Source organism: Hylobates moloch, unplaced genomic scaffold (genome assembly GCF_009828535.3).
Source record: "Hylobates moloch isolate HMO894 unplaced genomic scaffold, HMol_V3 SCAFFOLD_4, whole genome shotgun sequence".
Lineage (NCBI taxonomy): Eukaryota > Metazoa > Chordata > Mammalia > Primates > Hylobatidae > Hylobates > Hylobates moloch.
Window position 1 is genome coordinate 131,008,647 of NW_026652279.1, and position 26,049 is coordinate 131,034,695.

The window sequence follows — 26,049 nt, forward strand, 5'->3', positions numbered from 1 at the left end:
TAAAGAAAGATTTTGGCAACAAATGTAAGTTGCCATTTCATAAGACAGGATAGTTACAAAAATAAAGACTAAACTATTATCTACTATGGCTACTTCATAATATTTTCAAATAATTTTTCTAGCTAAAAAAATGTAGTTTTGTTTTATCCTGAATAGACAGAAGTTTTGTACCAGTTTCTTTTGTTGTTTAATTATTTCCTGGACTTAATATGAATATATTTTCTAATATTCATTTCTTCTGTGCATTAATTAAATTATGGTCTTCCCCTATTAATTATTGCTAATAATATAAATACAATTCTTTTGAAACTTTATTAGAAATACAACTTTCTATATGAAAATTACCTGAAAACTAATGGTAATATTGTATCAAACAATATAAGTAAATCCCTTCAACTATCATCTTTTTGTTATTAAGTTTAAAATATTGATATTAAACTATAGCAACATATTTTATTATTGTTTAAATAACTTTAATTTTGTTTACTTCATGAGCAGCTAATATCAAACCAACACATTTTGTGTACTATATGGTTAACTCAAGAAATCTCTCTCTCATGGAAGTCTACTGAGTTAAGACTTATGTCTTACTATCTTATACTCTGTGACCATTAGTCAATTACAGTAAACTCCTAGTCACGGTTCTAAGCATTATGGTAGGAAAATAAATCCTTTGTCAGACCACTACATAATCTCTGGCTAGATTTCAGTGCACCAGAGGATATAGAATTTATTTAATCATCCATCTAAACAGTTATTGGTTAGAAAGATGAGTTCTTAGGAGGCTCATAATGCCAAGTACCTGAAAAAAAAATGGGGATCCTGGAATTTGGCTACATCCTCTGGTTGAGGTTGATTAGGTAAGTATGAAAAATATAATCTTTGGGTCTAATGTTTTGGGTCTAAGATTTTAAAATTTCTAATTCTTTAAGCATCCTTTGCAAGCAAAGTTTTGAGAGTTTCATGATATGTGCATGGTTCTACTATTTTAAGGATTGAGATAGAAAAATTCATCTTTTGACTTCTGAGGCAATGTTTTTCCTGTTATGTTATGTACTAGATTGAAATGAAATTTTCAGTCTTCTATTTCGTTGGATATAAAGGTACAATGTAGGCCACAGTGGCTGTTTCCCCAGAGGGCACAGGTAAACCTTGACCACAGCTTTGGTGTTTTCTATCGAGCAGCTTTTTCATTTTTTACAACAGGGCCAGGCTGATAATTTTCTAAATCTTTAAGATCTGCTTCCCTTTTGACTTTAAATTCTGTCTTTGAATCATTTCCATTTTCTTGAAATTTACTATAAGCAGTTGATGGAAGCAACGCGGCTTGTTCGATACTTGGCTTAGAGATTTCTTCTGCCAAGTGTTTTGACACTCACAAGTTCTTCTTTCCACAAAATGCTGGGATGCAAACACAATTCAGCTAAGTTCTTTGCCACTTTATAACAAGGGTCACTTTTCCTTCAATTACCAAAAACCTATCCTCATTTCAATCTGTGACCTCATCAGGATGGCCTTTACTGTCATAGTTCTAGCAGCATTCTGATCACAATGACTTAGATAATCTGAGACTTTCTCTACTGTTCTCTTCTGAGGTCTCACCTAAATTGCCCTTTACAGTTTGTTCAAGGCAGTATCAGCTTATTCTAGTATGCATTTCAAAAATCCTCCAGCCATTATTCATTATGTAGTTCCAAAGCCTCTTCCACATTTGTAGGGATTTGTTATAATAACTCCCTACCCCTCGGTATCGATTTCTGTCTTACTTATTTTCTGAGCTTCTATAAAAACCATCTTAGACTGGATAATTTATAAACTACAGAAAATTATTGCTCACAGTTCTGGAGACTGGAAAGTTCAAGATCAAGGCACCAGCAGATTTGCTGTCTGGCGAGGGCTCCTTCCTTACAGATGGCATTTTCTTGCTGTATTCTCATATGGCTGAAGGAGCAAAGAAGCTTCGGGCCTCTTACAAAGGCACTAATCCCATTTATCAAGGCAGAGCCCTTATGACCCAAATACCTCACAATGTCTTCCAGCTTTTAATATAACCACAATGGGGATTAGGTTTTAACATATGGAATTTAGGGGGGACACAAATCATAGCAGCATCCCTTCCAAAGGTTATATTTAATATTAACCTAAGAATATGACCTTAGGTGGAAATAGGGTCATTGCAGATATAGTTGATTAAGTTAAGAAAAAGTCATACTGGATTGGGGTGGACTATAATCTAATGACTGTGGTTTTTCTAAGAGAAATTTTGAGATCCACAGATACACAGTGAGTAGAACTCAGTGTGAAGAAATGAGAGACACAAAGGGAAGAAGGCTATCTGAGACGGAGGCAGAGATTATGTGTAGTTATGCTACCACAAACTGAGGAATAACAAGGATTGTCAGTAACAGAAGCTGGAAGAAGCAAGAAAGGATTCTTCCCCAGACACTTTAGGAAAAAACATGACCCTGTGGACAATATGACTTTGAATTTCCAGTCATTAGAACTGCGAAAAAGTAAACGTAATGTCTTTTAAGCCACCCATTTTGTGGAACTTTGTACAGCAGAGCTAGGAAACTAACACACATCATTGGAGAGGTCTATAAAAAGTATAATTTTAAAAAACTTACTTTAAAAATCTCAAATAAACTTAAGAAAGCATCACAACTATTTCCAATCTGTAAAATAAGAATTTCTAAGTTATTTCTTTTATAGAGTAATTCCCTTAAGAAATACTAGTTTTCCCATGTCCCTTATGGAGGATAGCAAATATCAAGAGTTGTAAGTAAAATCCAGGTGAGCACCTTAAGAGTAAGGCTGCATGTATGTTGCATAGGTCATATATATCTATATATATAATTTTCTATTGCTTTTTAGAATTTAAACTTTCTAAAAATGCAGAGTTGAGAAAGGCATCTCAAGTATCATGAGTTTTTAGTAATAATTACCTTAATGTTGCTGCACTGACATACTGCTGTCAAGATTCTAATTTTTTCAGGGTTTAAAACGAATTTTACTGGGCTTTGATTATTTGCCTTGCCTGAATTTTTAATCCCTGTGTCAAAGTTGCTGACGGAACTGTTGAACACTACCTTAGAATTTCAAAGGGAACGGAAACTCTTTATGAGATGGTCACAACTTGTTATTTTACTGGGGAGAATGCTGAAGCTAAGAGGAGCTCACATATAGTCATACTCATGGTTAAGATAAGGCTGGGATTAGAAACTCAGCTTTTTGACCTTAAGCCTGTGACACTTTCCATTATACTATGTGGCCTATCTATTATTTAATTTTTTTCTGGTTCTCCTCACCCATCTATTTTGAGCTTAATGTGTTACTTTGACCTATGTAACATATATGCACCCTTACTCTTAAGGTGCTCACCTGGATTTTATTCACGACTCTTGATATTTCTGGGTCGCACGACATGGCATGGTGATTATGACTGATTTAATTTGGAGAGTTGGACAGGATTTAGTGTCAACTCTGCTACTTACTAGCTGTGGAACATTAAGGAGTTGGGTTTCTTGTATGTAAATGAGGATGAAAATAGCATCCATGATAATGCATTCTTATCAGAATTAGGTATGAAGACTAAATTAAATTTACTATCCTTAGAGGAGTGCCTGTCTCATAGAAAGGAACACATAAGTGTTAGTCATTACTATTCTGCATCTGATCCTACCCTTCACTTCAGCCTCCTCTTGCTAGCTCTAGAGGCTACATTAACATCACTTTATTTTCTCTATATTTCTGATTATTCAGTCATTTAAGCAATAATGTTTTATGGGATTCTTTCTCTATGCCTAGTATATGCTTAATACTGGGAATATATAAATTAAAAAAAAGAAAGGCTCTGGCCTTAAGAATTTTACTTTCTAGTGAGGGGGACACTATAGTATTATTCATTTTATAATAAGAAGAAAAATTTAGTGGTTTGAAGAGGGTGACAATGGAAGTGAAACAAAAGAGACCAGACTACATTTTTGTCCTTTCTGCAATAACAATTTCCAAAAAAATTGTTTGTAGTAGATCATGGATTCAGAAAGCACTAAGAAAATATTGGTGTCATCTGGTCCAATTCTCATTATCTAGACAGAATATCAAATAGGAATTACTGCTATCTAACATATTCTTAAATTGGAAACATTCTTTGAAATCACTTAATTTAATTTACATTCCATGCACTTTTACTGTGCACTGATTACCCAGTAATTATTTTCAGTGATGGGAAACCCATGACCCAGTGAGAAAGCCCGTATCACTGCTGAATAGCTCTATTAGAAAATTGTCCTATTTTTGAAGTAACATCTGCCTTCTTGTAATTTTCTTTCATCTAAGGGCAAATCAATTACTATTCTGTTTGTCACCTTTGTAAATCCTTGTAGATTAATATTTTTTCTTCCATATATATATATATCTCCTTGTAAAGGCTAAAGAACTACCATTCTTTAATCTGTATAAAAGGTCCTAATTTTCAAAACCAGGAAAGGATGCTAGAACTAAAGGTATAGTTTTAGTTGAACCTATATATGTCTCTGAATATACCTGCATTTTTTTCATTGCTTTAGGAATGATAAATAAAACAACAATCAGCAGATTTTTTGACTCTATATTGCTTCTTTGCATACATTTTAATCTCATATATACAAACATATACTTGTTTAATTAATATTATTCAAATTATACAATGAAGAAAAGTATTCAAAGAGCTGTTAATATGTACAGGTTTAATGGCATTTTCCTGTTTTCTCTATATTTTGTTATCAGCTCTTAGAAAATAAACATAGAATATGATTTCTTTAAGTAGTCAAATTATATGTTAGTTTATTCCTTAATAATGGCAGTATGCAGAAAAGTTACTAAATACCATACATGTTTTGTTATTATACACATAAACTCTCTGCCGAGTTTCCCTTACCTAGAGCAAAATTACCTAGATACAACTCTGCTGGACTGAAGTGAATGGCTGCCAGTTTTCTTTACTAATTCTATAGCACCCACTAAGTGGTCGCTCCCTAATTCATAGTAATTATGTTTTTATAAAATATGAGAGTATTAATTTTTTAAAAAGAAGCATTTTATAATTATCTCAAAACTGTTTGTAGTATCAGAAATAATTTCTGGTGACCATCTTTCAAGATTATCACACAGGAGAAAATAAAATTTTATTATTTTAAGTCCCTTAAATATATGATTCTTTGACTGGAAGTGTTCACAGACAAAATGCTGTTGAATAGATAAGAGGAGCTAGAAATTATAGTGGAAACAGCATTGACTTTTTCATAAAAAAGGAATGATATTCCAATTCTGATCCTTTCTAGTTACGATTTCCCAGGGAAATGCATTTAATAATTCTAAGACATCATCTCCTCACCTTGAATATAGATTTTATAACCATATCGAGTTAATAAACATTTTTTCTGGTTTGTTTTGAATATCAATTGATATTAAAAAATAATATTTAAACTTTGGAATGTTATGCAAAACATTTGCAATTATTTTGGGAAGATTCTTTAACTCTTGTAATCATTTGGTCTGCTTCTCATACTGGATATATATTGGTCAAAAGTTTAATATGTGATACCTATTGTCTACTAATGTAGGAGAAAGGAGTCTATAGGAATAATTTATAAATTTTATTTAAAAAAAATACTCCAGTCAGCTAAACAACACTACTTCTATTTTTTTGATTTAACAAAACTAATAAACTTCTCAAATACGTTAATTATTTTGCAAAGTTTAAATATGCATGTGTAAATTATTAGAGTAGTAGTATTTATTTTTATAATTAGTAATATTAGGTACATTAACTTCCTGGTAGAGTCTAAACCTATCTCTTCTGCCTCCTTGATAAATTACCAAACATCAGCATTTGCCAATATTCTTTAGGTGTCTAGCAAAGTCATTGAGAATGGCGGGAGCTAGAAAGTTTGGGAGAAAAGATAAATCTCTGTATAATCTTTATAAAAGCCATATGTTTTTGACAGCTTAGAGGAAAATAGTATCATTGAAAATTAAATCATGAGACAATAACATACCTATGTATTGAGGTCTGTTTCTTTTCATTGCAGTAAACTGTCCATGGCACCTGATCATATAATTTTTCTGAAATGATTTCCAGTGCTTGATGAAAGAATAAAAACAATGCTCCTCTACAACCTTACTAGAAAAAGAAACTTGTAATGCAAGATAGCATCTCTGCTTTTCCTGCTCTAGGATATCTTTCAGAAAAGTGGCTGGAAGAATCTACTTTGATCTGTAAGAAAGTGTGTATATTGTGTCAGGTGGTGCTCATTCTGTACTTACAGAAAATTGAAAAAAAGTTTATACCTTATCTTCTCAGAAAATAAAAAAAAAGCTTTCCAGGAACTAAAGAATTTTATTGTCAACCTAAGATTTATTTAGTCTTTTGTCCTTGTGCTTATAAGCATAAATGATACTTCAGGAAAGCCTGTTATATGCATAATCAGAAATAGCTAGACAGTTGGGATAAAAAGTATGTGTAGAAAGAAAGAAGTCAGTACAGAAGTTACTTACATAACCACATTGACTATTTTGTAGTAAAAGACAGCATTAGCATTATTCAATGAGGAATACATTACAATTTTGCAATTTAAGGTCTAAATGGTCTCCACAGAAGCACGTAAAATTTTAATTATGATTTTGCATTCATTTATTGCTTAATAAAAGGATTTAGATTATTTCCCTTCTGGGCTGAATAATTTACTAGTTGCTTACAACCAACATTAAAAAATCACAACACTGTATATTCTTATATTAACCTATTTTTGAAGCTTTTCTTAACAGTAAAAATAATTATAATAATTGTCGAAGAAATTCAGGAGGAAATGAAAAGCAAACTATAAAAATTAACACCAACAAAACCCTAAAATGGAAACTAATGAAAGAATATACTCTACTTTATAAAAAAATTGGAATAAAGTGTGATAATCCTCTTGGTAGCTACACAAATTTATAAGAAATGTTTTTCGAGAGTTTGTCAAATAATAATTTAGTACCTGCCTTTAATGTATCTCTCAGCAAACAAAAGAACCACTAGCTACATTACAACATATATTGTTATGTATGATGCACTAAATATGAAAGTTGCTACAAAACATAAATGCATGGAGCATTAATATATTTTGTAACTAAGATGCAGGAAAAATAAACAAGGACTGAAGTTCATACCTCACATTTTCATCCTGGACGGTTTCAATTCTGGAAATGGCTATTATATTATTTCTTCAAGCATTATAAATGTACAATTATTTACTTATGTATTTATAGGTATTTGTTGTGCATGAAAGAGCACCCTTCTTTGGGAAACACAGTGTTGGAGCATAGTGACCAACAGACAAAGGCTGCCCAAAGGCCATCTTACACATTACGCTCCAAAAGACACATGGGATGTTTGCTAATAAAAATCAACTGGAAAATGGATTTCTATGGGCAACCATTTTCCTGATGGCAACTGTGGTATATGAGACAGAGACCCTAAGGGATGCCTTCCTGTTTTTTATAAAGAACATGTATTTAGAATTTTTTGAAGTCATCGTGTTACTTTTATTCTATGTTCTTTTATGGCCACCAGACCAACTTCTATTCACATTGCCTTGAGGTCTGCACAAGAGAGGTCATCTTTAGCCATGATGGAGTTGTCCAGGATTATATCATTGCCCAGTGTAATCCTGCCTGTGCAAATCTGAAAGATGTGCTTCTTAGTTTTTCGATCAGGTAGGGGGAAATCACACTTCTAGTCAATACGATCTGGTCTAATAAGTGCTAGCTCCAAAATTTCTATTTGGCTTGTGGCCACAATAACTTTTATATCTCCCCTTGAACCAAATCCATTCAACTGGTTCAACAGTTCCAACATTATTGGCTGAATTTATCTCTCACCACCAAAATTTGAGTTATATCTTTTTGTCCTAATGGCATCAATTTCATCTATAAACACAATGGAAGGTGCATGTTTTCAGCAACTTGAAACAATTCCCATATGAAATTGGGCCCATCACCTCAGTACTTCTACAAAAGTTCAAAGCCAATCAATCTCCACAAAGTGGCTGAGGTTTGGTTTGCAACTAATTTGGTCAACAAGGTTTAAGCTGTGTCAGGTGGACCATAGAGAATGATCTCAGGGGACTTGATGTTCACATTTTCGTAACATTCAGCATGTGTGAGAGGAAGCTCCACAAATTACTTAATTTCCGAGATTTGATTGGCCAATCCTCCAAATTGGCATAGGTCTCCTTGGGGACCTTTTCCACCTTCTTCACACTAACTAGCACCTCTATCATGACATGCACCTTGTGGGTTAGCAGAACCAAGCAGCTTGGTTCCAGCAGATCCTTGTCTACAAATGACAGAATGCTGATGTAGTGTTCTGAGCTCACAAATGTAGACAGGGTGGTATGATTGTCATCAATGATCTCTTCCAAGATTCCTACTGATGTCAGAGTCTCCCTCAGATCACCCACTTCTGATCTTGCTTTCTTCTTCTTGCTTTTCTTCTAATGGTTTCATTTGTTCCTTATATCTAATGAATTCTTCCTCCATGAGAAGGTAGTCTTTAATTCTAACTTCAATAATTTTAACAGGCACTGAAATGTGAGGTGTTACCAGTTGCAGTTTGCTGGCAGCATCTTGTCCCTTTGTTTTCTTATTTTTCCCCACTCTAGTTGGTACAAGAGGTTCACACTTCTTGTCTGTGTTAGGATTCTTGCCTCCTCCAGTATCATGACCACCACTCTGACTTTGACTCATCTTGCCTTGGCCACTCAACCTGCCACTGTCACGGTGCATCTCTCACAGAAGCCCATCCCATTGGCACATTTAACAGAGCCATTAAATAACTTTGGTATTTTTCTGATTTTGTAATATAAACGGGTTGATTTGTATATTAGTTTCCTATCGGTGCTGTAACAAATCACCATAAATTGTGTGGCTTTAAAAAATACCTATTGATTAAACTGCAGTTCTGAAGGTCAGAAGTGCAGGCAGAGTGTAGCTCAGGTAGTTTTCTGCTTCAGGTTTCACCGAGTGAAAATCAAGATGCTGGCAAGGTTCCTTAATTTTTGGAATATTTGGGAATAATCTGTTTCTTTCTTTCTTTTTTCTTCCTTTTTTTTTTTCAAGGTCTTGCTCTGTCACCCAAGTTGAAGTTTGCAGTGGTGTGGTCTCGGCTCACTGCTGCTACCATCTCCCAGGTTCAAGTGATTCTCCTGACTCAGCCTCCATAGTAGCTGAGACTACATGTGTGTGCCACCATGCCTGGCTAATTATTGTATTTTTTAGTAGAGACAGGGTTTTGCCAGGTTAATCAGGCTGCTCTTGAACTTGTGACCTCAGGTGATCCACCCACCTCTGCCTCCCAAAGTGCTGGGATTACAGGCATGAGCCACCGTGCCCAGCCAGGAAAAATCTGTTTTCAAGCTCATTCACATTGTTGGTAGAATTTGCTTCTATGTGATTATAGTACTGAGGTCCCCTGTTTCTTGCTGCTGTTGGCTGGAGGTCACTCAACTTTTAGACACTTCTCACATTGGTTTGCCCCACTTCCTCCATCTTTACACACAGCAATGGCAGGTTGAATCCTTCTCATGCTTGGAATCTCTCTTGCAGCCCCTTCAGCCTCTTCTCTCCTTTCTTATTCTCCCATACCTCTGACTGGCACTTCTGGCTTCCTCTTCTGCTTTTGGAGACTCGTGCCACTACACTTGACTAATCCTGGATATTCACTCTATCTTAACTTTGGTTAATTAGTCATTCTAATTTCATCTGCAAAGTACCTACACAGTAATAGCTAGATAAGTATTTGAATAATCAGGACACCTTGACAGATGGGGGAATCTTTAGAATTTTTCATACCACAATGTGCCTGCTTTTCAAATTTATCAATTTTTCATGCTTGTTATTAAAAAAATAGTGCATGAAGCTGATGGATGACCCTCAGTCACTCAATAAAATGTTTTAGTCATTCAATACAAATGTATCATATATGCTAAGTACTCTACTACAGAACATAAATACAAAGATGAAAAAGGGATGGCTTTACCCTCAAAGTATTAAAATACTTTATTTTTTAAGACAGAGTCTCACTCTGTTGCCCAGGCTGGAGTGCACTCGTGCAATCTCAGCTCACTGCAACCTCTGCTTCCTGAGTTCAAGCGATTCTCCTGCCTCAGCCTCCTGAGTAGCTGGGACTACAGGCACACACCACCACACCTGGCTAATTTTTGCATTTTTTAATAGAAACGGGGTTTCACCATATTGGCCACGCTGGTCTCGACTCCTGACCTCGTGATCCGCCCTCAGCCTCCCAATGTGCTGGGATTACAGGTGTGAGCCACTGTGCCTGGCCTATTTAAATATTTTGTAAGGCTTTTTATAAATTGAAGATCTGGAGAAGACAAACTTTGTCATCTGATCAATAGAATAGTATTGATAATATTAGTGGTATTATCTAGTCAACTGAACCCCTAGAAAGGATACCTGATAATTTATTTAAAAATCAAACAAGAAGACATTATTTAAGAAACATTATTTACAGAAAACTTTTTATTTTCAGGGGAACCTTGCTCTTTAGTAAGTGGCCCTGACTCCCTGGCCAAACTTAATCTCCGAGTCAAATCAGAAATCTGACAAAAAAGCTCTAAAAAAGCTGTAGAAGCAGTTACCTGGCTATTATTCATGGTTCCCTGGCAATATGTCTTAAAATTTTTGGACACGCCAAGCACTGAATTGGATCAAATGATGCTTTCAGTTAGCCCTAGGCCAGACCTTGCCATCAACAGACATTCTACCATGCAAACTAATTGAGACTTGTGACTTTATTGAAAAACTACACAGAACACTTAGAGACTTATTTGTCCAGTAGCCCAAAGATATCCTTGAAATGTAGTTAAATTTGCCTTCACAATAAATGAGAAAATATTGTTAAACCTAGCGAGGGACATTGGTTCCTTGCTAGGTGTGTCACTAAATGCCCCTTTCCTCCAGAGTGCGTTGACTGCCTAAGGAGGAGGTGAAAGGCAGGCTGTCAGAGGACATGAACACCTGATACCCTCACCATCCTCAGTTAATGACTGTTTGAGTCCCAACAGGTTTGAGCCACCCATGGTAAGTCCACTGCTGCCACTGAATAACATGTCTCGTAGTGGATATAAAAGCCCTGCAAGCCACCTTGTTGTCCTTTGGGTCCACAAAGAAAGTATGAGACTAGCAGATGATGAGATCATTAAACGGATTTAGATTTACTGGTTTATCTATACCATTCCCTGTGGTTACTGAGTCCAGTTAAACCTCAGGAACTCACGTCAATAGAACTTCAACATAACCCAAGTTTTAACTGACAAATTCCTCACCATGGAAAAAGTAGTCATAGTCAAATCAGCAAAGATTGACCAGTAGAAAGTGCAGCATAAAAGTGGTCATTGGGTGCCCTCTCCTGATCAGCCTAGGCAAGGGTCTTCCCCAAGAGATCTCAGAGTGTGGTTAATAATGAGATCTCCAAGGAGATTAATGTGCTCTCCATCAAATAATTCCTGCCTAGAGGGCCCCCTAGGGCCTGCTCCAGGATAGCCTCTATTACTGACACAAATGCTACTCCTTCCTGCCCTCCCAGTAAGCCTAAGGATGAATTGTAGAGCCCTGCAAACTTTTACATGGACCTCAGGACTGGGTTTTAAAACCAAGACAAGGAGTTTGCCTGAGTTCCTGTGCACCCCAGAGGAGATCAGAGGTCTTATGCCAAGATCAGAGTCTAACGGAGAGGTGGAAAGAAGTGTACTTCTTGGACCTTTTGGCTAGGTGTTGCACAGGTGACAATGACACTTGGAACACTTGGCACTAGGATGCAGGGAAACAAATAATACTCTTTGCTTTTGGATCTGAGGTCACCACCAATGAGACCCTTGTCAGGCCCAGATATGAGTGAGTTCTTTTGAACCTCTATAAACTTCAATGTTATGGCCCCACTATTGAATATGTTATTAGTATATACACATTGTTGATATATACTTCTGCTCATCTTTACCCCTAAACCCCAAAAGGACTTGCTGACATTAGGGATATCTTAGTGGGGCATGTGGAAAACTGTGAACCTATCCAACTAATAATGCCTAGTGCCATTGCCTCTCTAAAACAATATTAGTGGTCTGATGAATTAAAAAAAAAACTATCCTTGAGATAATTTTTTCTATTCAATGCCACATGTGGCTTGTGCACAAGGATTCAATGCCACATGTGGCTTGTGCACAAGGCCTGGAGACTCACCATTGATTATAAGTGGTCCAATGCTGTATTCAGTCTTTGGTGCCAGAGACATCTGACACGTCTGTCATAAGGATTATTACTCAAGGTAAAGGAATTTGGTCAGCTGCAATTGACATCACAAATGCAATAAAAATTACACATTTTTTTTTTTTTTTTTTTTTGTGATTCCTCTACAAAGGGTGTCTAGAGTTAGCCAGAAGAAAGAAACACAAGCCAAACTCAGGAAGATTGTAAAGAGGAAGAATATATCCCCTCAGGCATGGAGCAACCCTCAGGTGATAATCCCAGGAATGAGAAGAGCCTCATAGTTGCCCAGGACTTTGGTATAAGACTGTTGATTGGACAAATGCTTTCTTCTCAATGTTCATTATCATAAAATTATCAGGGAAGCACAAAAGCAGGTTGTTTTAACATACAAAGATGGCAGTAGACTTTCACAGAGCTCTTTCACTTTCTAAAAGCTGTTGTTCTTTTACATAATACAGTCTACAAAACCTTGATTGGCCTGACATTCTACAAAACATCACAGGCATCCACTCTATTGATAATGTCACCATGGTAATTGGATTCACTCAGTAGAAGCTAGGAATTATTCTACGTAACCTAGTTATACACATGTACGCCAAAAGTTGAGAGATGAATTTTATGATTTTCAAGGATCTTCTGCATCTGTATACTTTTCACTGATTATCTAGTCTGGAGCATAGCAGTAGACATCCTCTAGGTAAAAAGCAATGTTCAACCAGAAAAAAAATGAGGCACAAAATTTATTGGATATCTTTGAATTTTGAAAGCACCTAGGAATGTAATTCAACTCGATTTGTTGCATGGCTCTTCAGACTATCCATTTCTAACAGGGCAAGGGCAAGCAAATCCAGGTGGTTTTGCAAGCTTCCCTGAAGTTTGCACAATATGATGTGCAAATCAGTTAGTTCTGGAAGTATACATAGGGGTAAGAATGTTGGGAAAAGAAACAAGCTACTCTCATTGATAAAATCCTGGTTCACTCATCTAAAATGGTGTGGCAAGGTCATCCTCTGGATAAGAAACACATGCCTATTCTTCACCTCAATCTTACGGTCCGAAGTAGGGCCCCTTACAACAAATTTGTGAAAAAGGAGAGAATTCAGTCCTAGGTGAGAAGCGCATTAGCACAATATATTGATGCTAGTCATAATAGTTATACATGGAAATCCATCTTGTAGGCAAAGCTGCGAACAGCACACTTGGATGCCTACTCTGAAGAAAAAGTGAGACGGCCTTAGTTAGGAATATACATGGCTTTCTAGGCACTGGCAAATAGCTTTGCTAGCTGTTGAGACGCTGGAAATGAACAATAGAGAAAGATCAGTGGGAAGGAAGTCTGGGTTAACCAAATGACAATACTGGAGTGATCACAAAGAATCTTTCTTGAGTGCTTAGCAGACAGTATCCATTAGAAAGAGGAGGCTTTCCACAATCTGGCAGACAGAATAATTTGTACTATGAACAACAGCTATTTTCACTCTTTAGCCATTTCAAAGTTGCTACAATAGTCCCACAAGCAGAGGACCATGACAGCAAAATGGAAGTTATGAATGGACTTAAAAATATGAGCTTTCCCTCACAAAGGCTGAACTTACTATAACATTGTTAATTCTTAATATGGCACGCTTCTTTAGGAGAGATAAGCCAGCTGTTGGAAGTAAACTACATAGGTCTCCTTCAACCTTGGAGCGGGGCAGACATTTATATTTTCTGGAATAGATAAATACTCTGGATATGGGTTTCCCTCTATGCCCTTCAGTAACATTGAATTGCCTATAAAATTTCTGATTCATTGGTATCATATACTCAAAAATATTCCTTGGAAAAATGAACCTATTTTATGACAAATACAGTACAACAATGGGCTCATGAACGTAATATTCATTGGTCTCACCATATACCTCATGAAACTTCACGTTAAACACCAGCTTTGAATATAGCTCAATGCATGCTGCAGCATGGTTCTCCAAGATACAGCATATGAATTGAACCAACAGCTGACATTTGGTTATGTATCCCCAGTTATTAGAATTTACGGGTAAGGGAAACGAAATGTGGATTTAGGATTAGCCTTTTTCACCATTGTTCCCAGTAATCCACTTATGAATATGTGCTTTGTTTACCCACACCTTTAGGATTTGTTGAGGAAGAGATGCCGGGTTTTAGTGGAAAGGGCACTTTTGCTGGTAGACACAGTAAGAGTTTTACTAAACTAGGATCCAGAATATAAACCAGCCAAACAGAGTTGGTTAACATAATTTGGAAGAGACAGACATCATGGACAGAGGGAAACACTTTGATCTTTGAGAAAAAGAAGACAAGATTATTTGGCAGATAATTCCTTTCCTTTTATCCCATTGATTGACAGCTCTACATCACAGTAGTTCCACATGGCCTGTTTAGAAGACATCTGTCCTTATTAAACTACCAGTTCCACTTTCCTGTTAATTTGTGAACAGCTGAGAGATACATCACCTTGCATTTGGTTTCCCTACTTCCTGTCCTCCTTTCCTCTTCCGCCTCAAATTTGTAGTCCTGAGACTGCATATTCCAAAAAAACCTTGGTCTGTTAGCTTTGTCTTTGGTTCTGTTCTAGGGAAAACACACATCTTCCCTTTTGTGAAAGAATCAATTATTTATCTAATTATTACCATAAACAAAAACAAGAAACTCATGTCATATTTACATTTGTAAGACACTGTACATGCAAATAGATAGAATAGAATGGAAACAACATTTACAGAGCATTGGTTAAATGCAAAGGCTTATTTGGTTAATTTATATTATTTTGGTAAACATATTTCAATTCTTAATTGTGAAAACAGAAAAAAATGAAAAGAACCCATATCACAGGAAAATGTCCTACCATTATCAAGAATATAAATGTAACTAATATTTATTTTACCGTGCAGGCACTTTAACCTAAGTCACCTTTACACTTAACTTTGTTTGTTGGGATAGTACTAAGGACTAGAGTAGGCAAATTAATTTCCAAGAATGAGTTGAGGGATAAATTAAATGTAACAATGAAGGAAGAGCTGCAGACAATTTGAAAGAAGTGTCTATGATATGCTTGGGTGACAACGATGACTCTGGTCAGGGATAGACAGATGACATATATTTGGCAAAAGAGAACAAAAAATACAGCAGAATGGGTTTAGGGACAAGAGTACTTTCAGTCAAGTGATGTGTTTACAATCTTATTGTAACATTTTAAAGGGTAAATAATGATCAAGTTTTTGAATGCTGACCTAAATTTTGAAACAAATTTGCAATGTGGTTGCAAAATAAATTGATGATATCTGTTGCAGTAATGGAAAAGTTCAGGAGATAGTTAACATATTGTGGAGCACAATGAGTTTTTCATGTTCTTTTTTTTTTTTTTTTTTTTTCTTTTTTTTGAGACAGGGTCTTGCTCTTGTTGCCCAGGCTGGAGTGCAATGGCGCCATCTCGGTTCAACGCAATCTCTGCCTCACGGGTTCAAGCGATTCTCCTGCCTCAGCCTTCCGAGCAGCTGGGGTTACAAGCATGTACCCCATGTATTTTTAGTAGAGACAGGGTTTCTCCATCTTGGTCAGCCTGGTCTTGAACCCCCAACCTCAGGTGATCTGCCTGCCTCAGCCTCCCAGTGTGCTAGGATTACAGGCGTGAGCCACCGTGCCCAGCCCACAATGAGTTTTTTTTATAAGACTTGTCACTTTTGAAATGATAAGGCACAATATATTGGAAATATTTAACAGGAAGCCAGAAATGTAAGTTCATGAAAGGTAAGTATTGAACAGATATGATCTGGAGACTTTTTAATTGATGAAGTTTTAAATTTCTTTCATGTTTGTCCAACATGGGCTGGTCCTAGAACAGGAAGAAAAGGAGATTCTCATGAGATAGAGAAGGCAATGACAGGAACATTTTAAGGAGAGGTTAATTAACAAAATATAGAAAGCTCATGGACAATGAGAACTGAGATAAAGGACATAGATTTATCCTGGTATACTTGAAGAGTATTTTCAGTCAAGTGATGTGTTTACAATCTTATTGTAACATTTTAAAGGGTAAATAGTGAAGAATTAAAATAATTTTGGAGAACTACAGTACTGAGAGAATTCAATACCATAGCTTTTCCACTATTTATATAATGAAAAAGTATGTATGATTTCTTGTTAAATATTTCCAAAATAGTGTGCCTTATCATTTTAAAAGCAACAAGTCTTATTAAAGGATCTATTATGGAGGATCTATTCAAATAGATGGATCCTCAATGGACTCCCTGTGGCTAACTGACGTGAGTTGAAGCAGAAGCAAGCAGCCACGGCTGGGTGAGGGATTGGTCATGTACTCTAAGTTCTCAGAAAGATGTGGTAAAAGTATTACAGGACTTCTCTATCGTGAAGCCAAACCAGTTCCTGTTGCTGGTGCCAAGATAAACTGCAGCCAGAACCCACCATACCCCCACTTGCCTTTTGAAAGAAGTATCTCACAGAGATTTCAGGTTTGAGACTTGGAAACCAACCAATTCCAGCTCATTTGAACCAACCCACCAGAGCGCATCTGCCCCAGCCAATCAGAACTCAGCTGTGGTGGCCAGTCAGCACTTAGCAAGTTTGAATTACTTAATTGCATAAACAAGCCTGATTGAAATCTGAGTGAGAACTTTTGCTATAAAACCCAAACCCTTTCTTCATTCTCCAGAAAGCACTTTCCTTTTATACCAGAGGGGCTGTGTCTCATTTGCAAACTGCTCACTGGAATAACATCTCTTTTTTGCAGATTCCTTTGCAGAAAACCCTTGTTCACAGTCTTTTTTTTTTTTGAGATGGAGTCTTGCTCTGTCACCAGGCTGCACTGCAGTAGTGCAATCTCGGCTCACTGCAACCTCCGCCTCCCGAGTTCAAGCAAGTCTCCTGCCTCAGCCTCCCGAGTAGCTGGGATTACAGGCACGTGCCACCACGCCCAGCTAATTTTTGTATTTTTAGTAGAGACGGGGTTTCACCATGTTGGCCAGGATGGTCTTGATCTCTTGACCTCGTGATCCACTCACCTCAGCCTCCCAAAGACCTGGGATTACAGGCGTAAGCCACCACCGTGCCCGGCCCTCACATTCTTGATATATATATTTTTTATGTTCACTGAAGAAATATTTACTATATGCCCTATGTATTTAAAGAGACACACTTGAAATGATCAGTAAAATAAATTTAACCTATATATTATTATATTAATATACAGACCAGAGAGATTTTCATTTTTTAATTTGAACACTAAAATGATCTTAAAGAAGATTCATGAAAATAATATTTATCATTTAATAATAAAAAATGCATTAAGGTTAGAAGTTTAAACTTTGCTGAAGTCAAGAAATATGAAAGTAGAATTCCTGACAATATTACCTTGTTTAAATTTTATGAGTCTCAACCAGGGTATTATTAGGTACAGCTGAAGTTATCATTATAAAGATTCTCACCTTGAGAATAATAGAATATGAATATAAAAAAGTATATGTATTTCAGCGAGATTTCTATTGTGCAAATCCCTCTTCAATATCCTTATAAATCTCCAATGTTCTCTTTTCTCCTGGTAAAGCAAACTTTCTACCAACTGAAAGAGCTGAAGTTGACTAGTAATACAGTCTTTACACTAAATTGAAATTATTCTTTATGCATCTTATTCCCATTAGCCTTGGTACTATATAAAGATACAACTTTACACAATAATTAGTAACTCATTTTTTATACATGCTATTCTCACAATTGCTCTTAAAAGTCAAAATCTATGTGGCCATTCATGATTGCCACTTGTGAAAACTCAAACGCAATTTAAGTAAATAATCCAACTTTACACAGCGTATGAATGAGAAGGACTTCAAAGCCAGACAGTCTGGCTCCAGAATTTACGCTTAATCATTAAGTTATGTTGTCTTTCACTATGGCTTAAATAAAATGCTGCTGAACTATACTGAGTTTTTAAATCACTGCTCATAATATGATTCCTTTAATTGTCTTGGAATCTTCATTACCAATGATTTGTAGTTAATCTGTTATCTCTGTTGACTTCCATAACTGCATTTTCTACAATAATAATATGTCTTAATAAAATAACTAGAGAATGGAAAAACTGCAAAACTAACTATATCATGGCTACCCTGAAAGAGAAAATTAAGAGAGCATTGAAAACTGCTTTTCTTACAAACTTTCTGTTTTCTGTAAATTCAATTTGCTTCCTACCTCCAAACCACATAGAGAACATAGAAGTGATTATCTGGGTTGGTTCAATTCCAAAGTTAGGATAGATTATGTTTGTCATAAATCTTCAAGCAATGGTTTTGCCTAGTCCAACAGAAAGTGATGCAATCTACATGTTGGTTTTTAAAATGTGGTGTGAAGACCCCTTGCTTATATGTAGTAACAATGCTGATAATATAGAAGTGCTGTTTGAATTTTATAAAGTTAAAATCATGCCTTTAATTTTGAACTAATTTTTTAAAATTGTATGTCAATAAGAGCACCATGCACTGAACTTGGGGTGTTCTTTCTTCTGTTTATAGTCTAAATTGACCAAATGCTGGCATTAGTTACATATCCCTTATTATTACTAATATTGAAAAATAATATGACAATTGCCCCTTTTCATGAATTAAATAAATTATTGATAATCAACTCCATGATAGAAATGGATATTAAATTCTGGATATTAAAAAGTAAGACCAAATTCAATTGATCTAGCCTATTGAAAAAGCCTTGAATTCCTGCCAGCTGCAAAAGATTTGACACGGTTGCAACAATAATAAACTCGTGATTTCATGCTTTAAGTTTTTAAGCTATTAATATATTATTTAATTCTAATAATTCAGTGAACAATAATATCATTATGTCCTTTTTTAGATGAGGACAGTGAGGTACAATAAGGTTTCCTACTTTGAATAGCTTTTCCAAGTGGGCATATTAAAATTCAGGGAATCTACAAAAGTTTATGCTCAGGATCACATGACACACTCTCCTTGTCTAAAATAATCACTGATAAATGGTTTGGAATAGAGCTCTGGATGAAATAAGTTAAAGTTTTGAAAATGTACACATGAGAAATTCTTTGTAAATTATCACAGCAACCCAGGAGATCATTTAACATGATGACCATGCTAATCAACTGATAACCCCAAATTAACCCAGTGTTTCAAAATCTCTCTAGGAAATAAAGTAACTGTAAAGAATGTTGATTAGCTAAGTGGCTTCACATTGGGAGTTTTTAGTAGGTAAATACACTATACATTTTTTTTCCTTCTCAATACCCCATGAGAACTATTCACTTATTAAGCAATTACTGGGGTTCCAGAGGATTCACCTAATAAGTAATGGATAAGACTGGACATTTTAATTACAGAAGTGAAGCTATTTCTGTGGCTCAGGTTTCCTGGGGGAATTTTTATTACCTAAAACTCATTAGAAAAATAATGGTCTTTGTCTTTGGTCTTTGATTTTATTCAGTGGGCAAGGAAAGGCATAGGTTCACAGGGACAGTTACAAGAAGAATCTCTGTGTTTTTTTTTTTTTTTTTTCTGCACCCTTCAAGACCTACCTGATTAAGGTATCAGCTATATTTGCAAACCAGGAAAACAGAGCTAGAACATATAAGTTAATATTAAAATTGTTATCCTTTAATGTTGTTATATTGTTTTCTTTAATTCTGCTTGTTTGTTTTGAATTTTCTAAATTTTATGGAACTTATTAATTAGGAGAGAAAACACAATCTTAGGATTACATTTTTATTATTCTCATTTTATCTTGAATAACAATTTCTTTTAAATACGGTTTATTTAAAGCTTCATTCTTTCAGGCCTAGAATAGCATGCTAACAAAAGAGACAAAAATTTATATTCTGATTTTTCTACACGATCCTTTCTTCACTTATAATAAAAATTCATTTGACTGAATTTATTACGCATACTTTTGACATCTTACTCCATCTTATCAAATCTACCGAAGACAGTATAACTCTCACTGGAATTGAAAAAATATAGTTTGAATTTTAGGTTACATTAGCAAGCTTTCTCAGTTTTTAGGAATATTACTAAATTACCATATTTTGAAATCATCTATGCTATTCTGCAAAGAAAATGAGTTTTCACTTTTCTGATTAAAATACTTATTTTCACATTAATAATATTGTCTATGATTTTCAAACTTTCCTTTAAATCTTAGAAGTATAAAATACTTTTGCAATCTGTGTCACTTATTTCTTAACAAAATTTTCCTTAATCCCTACCTCATTTAAAAACAGAGAAGCAGTTGGTAGGTTGGTAACATAGGTCCATTGGTGGCTTATGTTTGTGAGCAAAGCTCTAAAACACAATGTTAATTTTTAAAAACGATTTGACCTTTAGGTGTATTAAATAAATATATCACCATTTATAGAAGAACCATGGGTGTAAAAGAAAAAGTAGGAATGTTAGATTGACAACTCAAATACTACGAGCAACACTGACACTGACACTGCAAGTGTGTCCAAAATGGCAAATGTCTATTGTAATATTCTGAAGTAGAATCTTTCCTCTATTTACATGATAGTTGTGTGCTTTGAGAAATTCTTAAAAATTGTAAGAATTTATATATTACTTATATATTAACAATTGTTAATAACGTTTGTGTTTATATGTAAATTTAGATTATGAATAGCTGTTTTACTTATATAAATACTTGGCTAGATATTGAAAGTCATGGGTAGAGATAGACAAGGTAGCAAGAAAGTTAACTGCAATATGGGTAATACAAACTCTATTCTGTGGGAAAAATTGGAGAGGATAGAAAAAGGGGATAACTAGAAACATGCTGACTGAACATAATAGAGCATTGTAAAAGAAGGTTTTGGTGGACTTGTAAGGCACTGGATCTTGATATCACAAAGAATGGGAAACCAATTCACAGAATTCTTAGGTTTTTAAATGGGACAATGATTAAGTTTATATAAAAAGAAAACTCTATTAGCAAGATGCGGGATACGTTAAAATGGAGCAACATAGATTAGAGGACATTTTAAAGACATTTCAAAATAAGATTTTTCACATATGGAAGTTACCTGGATGGTGGGAGTGAAGAAAAGGGAGAATCTATTGCAGTCACCAATTTATTAGCATAAGTTACCATGTAGATAGTAAAGCCAACATAGGAAATTTCAGGAGGTGGGATGAACGTGTTGGACAAGATAATTACTTTAATTAGAATATACTAAATATCAGTAGTTGTCATATACAGAGATTGAGATTGAGGAATGAGCTCTGGAATTCAGGACTGAGATTGTAGCTTGTGGTGTAGTTTGTAAATAACTGTTGAAGCCGTGGGCTATGGGTATACCAGCAGAGTATAGATTTGTAAGAGAAGAGAAGAGACGCCAGAATCATGGGGGTTGGCGTGGAATGGGTGAGTGAGAGGGACAGAGAGAGAGTAGCCAAGGAAAAACAGAAATAATTTCAAAGGGCCAAGAAGATGGGAAGATGCAGATTAAAGTGTAAGTTTCACCTACTAGAGTAATTTATGTTTGAATACAATAAAGAAACGGTGTGAGAGAAGATTTGACAAAAAAAGTTCCTGAAATAGTTATTCTTTCTACATCTCGAATTAACATTTAAATAGTAAATTCTATAAACCCAGGATAACAATTATATAGTTTATTTACTGCCTAAATCTAGTATGCAAAAAATTTGAAGAGAAGACGTAAAAAACACTTTCACTAAAATACAAAAGATTCATTTATAGACAAAGGAAATATATATTTCATTTATGAATTATTGCATATTTTTCAAATGTTATAGCTTGTACAATTATTGACCAAAAATAATGCCTATGAATTTCCACAGCTTATGTAGACATCAATTTCCAAAGTCACAGGGAACGCTGGTTTATGTTATTTTTGTCTCCTTTGATAAATAAAGGCTGAGCAGAATAATAAATTCCTTTTTTATCAATATTTCCTTGGACTTCATCTAGTAATGTAGAGTTTATTATAGTATATGGTTCAACATTTTACAATGTTACAAGAGTATTTTTCCTTTCTTAGGCTACATTATTTTCCATATATATTAAATATTCTATAATACTAATTTACTAGGTATAATAAATATGACTAATTTAATATTACTTATATAATTAAAGGCAAATTTAGTTCCTAAATATGGCTTCATCTAAATTAAAACAACTTCTAATTATTTACCTCATATATTTAGTATACATGTATATAGTATTTATGTAAAATAAATATATATATATCCTATTATATAATAGAATTCTATGTGAAAAGGAGAACAAATCAGTGGATGTTCAAGACAGAAAGAGAGAGAGAGAAAGTGGAATATATTTGTAAGTTAGATGCTTACTTGTCATATTTTAGCCCAGAGGAAATCTTAACTGCCTCTACTTTATGGCAAAGCTTGAGCAGAATAAGCACACTTATAGATGCAGAGAGGATTTATGCCAAATGGATCTACATCCATATAAATAATGTTTCTAGACTGAAGAAATAACCCAAGTGTAAAATATTTTACATTATACTATTCCAAAGAATTTTTTTAATCACAAAAGAGGCTAAAACTGCAAATATTTGAAATAAAGAAAAGAAAGCCCATTAAATCTAAATTAAATCATTATTGAGCAATCCAAAGCAAAACATTCAGATTTTTATTGTTTTTCTTTTGGGGATAATTATTTTTAAAAAATCAAAAGTCCAGATATTTTCTCATTACCTTCCAAATACTTTTTCAATCATTTATTACATAGTAATAATTTAGAGCAATAAAATTCTCCTATTCATTCCATGCATGAGTTTTGGGGTCTTAAAAATAATTTTTAGAAAAGACCCTATAATTTAAGATACAGCTATATGAAGATAATACACAAAATTGTATACTCTGAATGTATTAAAGATAAATAGAAAATCTAGTAAAAGCAATTGATTATACCCCAAAACTATCACTAATTAATGTCATAAATTTTTTACTGTTTTTGCTTGTTTGGTTTTGTTTCGTTTTGTTTTTCCCCAGGCCTCCGTCAGGCATTCAGTCATCTGTGGAGTCTTCCTTAAGTTCCTCTTACAGCGTCAAGATCCTTCCCTTTGTTGTTTCTAAAAGGTTTGGCAAATCTCACTGTCTGAAACGTTTTTCAGTACAAAAAATAATTGTCACATTCCACTTTGCTATCATCATCTATAAAATGAAGCACGTATGGCTAGTTCTTAAAGTATATTTACTAGACTTCCCTGGCCTCCAAAATTTAGTAGACTGCTTCACAAATTCCTTATGTTTGCACACCACTTGGTAAATGGTCAGTGCACCACAAATAATTTTATACTAAGTTAAAAATACATTCAAAGATCCATGACATCATTTAGATAAAAATGAAATATAATATTTAAAATGTATTAAATAATTAATTTATATCAGTCAAAAGTGTTATGTTGTTGAAGTCATTACAAATATAGACACCACTCTATGTAGAACGGTTTGCTTCTAGGTTAAGGCCCATGTCAATCATACTAGTCATTTCTTGTCTTACTTTTGACTGTTTGATGTATTAGTAATTCAGAGTTTACCTTACATGTTATTAGGAAAGGCAACAAGGGTTTTCAATTGTTTGTGTATTCATAGCACGGCCATCAAAATTATTTATTAAGAAACCACCTACTATGTTTCAGGTATTGGATGGCTGTGGAGATAAATATTAAACAAAGCAGACAAGGTCAGATAATGTTCTAGATTTCCTATCAAACATAGACTGAGAAATTATGGGAAAATTTCTTATTAAGGACCATTATAAATGGTTTATCAGACACAAAATTCATATAAAACACTCAAATACTGGAAAACCAAATATTTTCACTGGATAGACATGATAAAATCCAATTTCATTAAAAAGATGAAATCATGACTCTCATACCAATATAAAATAGACATAAGTAAAATGGTTAATTTAACTAATTAAGAAGGGAACTGATAAGGTGTTAAAATTAGTTCAAAGGAGAATCCAGAGGACACATATATAAGCAATCAGGAAATAAGCAATGAATTTGTTAGCATGTGAAAAAGTGACTTCTGAAGGAAACTTTACTTCCATTGTACAACATTTATTTACACCTCTATAGGCAAGAAAAATCTGCAGTACTATCAGCAATGCAATTACTTTGAGAGTAAAATAGTTCAAAGATCAGTATAGAATCAGACAACCCAGAAGGTGCACTAGATAACTGCCAGCATTCCCTAGAATTGTTAGTAATCAGTCTGTCTTTCTCTCTGTCTCTCTCTTTCTTCTGTCTCCCTCTTTCTCTTTAATTCTCATTTTTTCATTTTCCATTCCAAGATTATTCACAATTTTTATAACAGATAACAATGAATGGATTCCTAATACATTTTTCTTTTAAATTGTACTATTTGAATATTATTTTTAGTATGTCTAGTTAAACAATAATTTCTGAATGTTGGGAGAAAATCAATTGTTGAAAAAGCATCAAACTCACTTTTTTTAAATCAAAGAGTGATATTTTTGGAATTCTGGTATCAAAAATTTTGACCCTCTGGCTCTGAAGTGGTTAGTTTACATTCTTCCAGATACGAAATATATTGCTGAGTAGCTCAATTTAAGCAAGCTATTAGGGGTTATGTTAACGGATTCTCTTTACAAGTATTCAGTACTTACATGAGTAGGCTCAAATCTACTTGGCTGCAGCTAGGTATAGGAATATCATCAAAAAAAAAAAAAAGCCCAAAGCACTAATAGTAACTCAAACAATGCTAAGAAAATCAGTTCTACCATTTCCTGGTCCTGAATCTTCTGTGCACTAAGGACTCATTTATGTTGCGTATTACCACATCAACTGTGGAAATACATGGTTTATGGTATAAAGCATATAGTTGAGCCACTAAATGAAATATATTATATTTCATTGATTTGAAACCCAGTTTTTTTCTATTGCAATCTCTTTCTTGGTCAATTCTACAAAATCTCCCAAGTTTACTTGTGACATTCCTTCAAGGTAGATTAGGCTAGACAACAACCAATCTTCATTCCTAATTACTGCCCACAGTATGTAAAACAACTAATTTAAATAACAGGAAGAGTGGTCCCTAAACTGGGGCAATCTGAAGTATAAGTGGAAGTGTAAACCAGATCTCTGTTCTATTTGGTTGAACTTCCTCAACTAATTTTAGGAAATAATTAGAATGAAGAGTCTCAACTTGTTAAGATAAAGATGTGAAATTGCTCTTTGGAAATGGAACCTCAAAACAATGAGGGAAGAAAGCCTTAAAACTGGTGATCATCCATATATATAATATGGGGTCTTCTCTCCTTAGCTGTGGTCTTTACTCAAAACTTCTCTTTGCCATGTCAATAGAGCAGAAAAAGTTGATAGTTTCTTCCTGTTTCATCCAAGCTCTGCTTGAAATCCAGTCATAATGTAGTCCACTTCTACTAATAAACCGAGTACAGGTCTCTCTTCTGATATAATGGACTTCTGATCAATAATCTCAGAATGAAAGAGTAACACTCATTACTGGTAGTATCAGAAAAAACTGTATTGTATGTGATGGCTTTCTCTCTTTGCACCACTCCTTGCAATGACAAACTCAATAGCCATTATTCAATCATAATTTTCATAACTTCTTTCAACAATGTATCAGGAAGCAATCATTTTACAAAAGAAGCATCAGAAATCAACCATTCTGTGCAAATAAAATAGTATGGGTTTGACATTGAGAATTAACCACT

The 26,049-nt window shown here is 34.6% G+C and overlaps 1 protein-coding gene and 1 pseudogene across 1 annotated transcript in view; both read right to left on the reverse strand.

The window, feature by feature from the left end:
* Positions 1–26,049, reverse strand: part of KLHL1 (kelch like family member 1) — a 402,603-nt gene that overhangs the window by 178,371 nt on the left and 198,183 nt on the right. The gene's annotated exons all lie outside the window — the stretch shown is intronic.
* Positions 7,757–8,769, reverse strand: LOC116467339 (26S proteasome regulatory subunit 4-like; annotated as a pseudogene).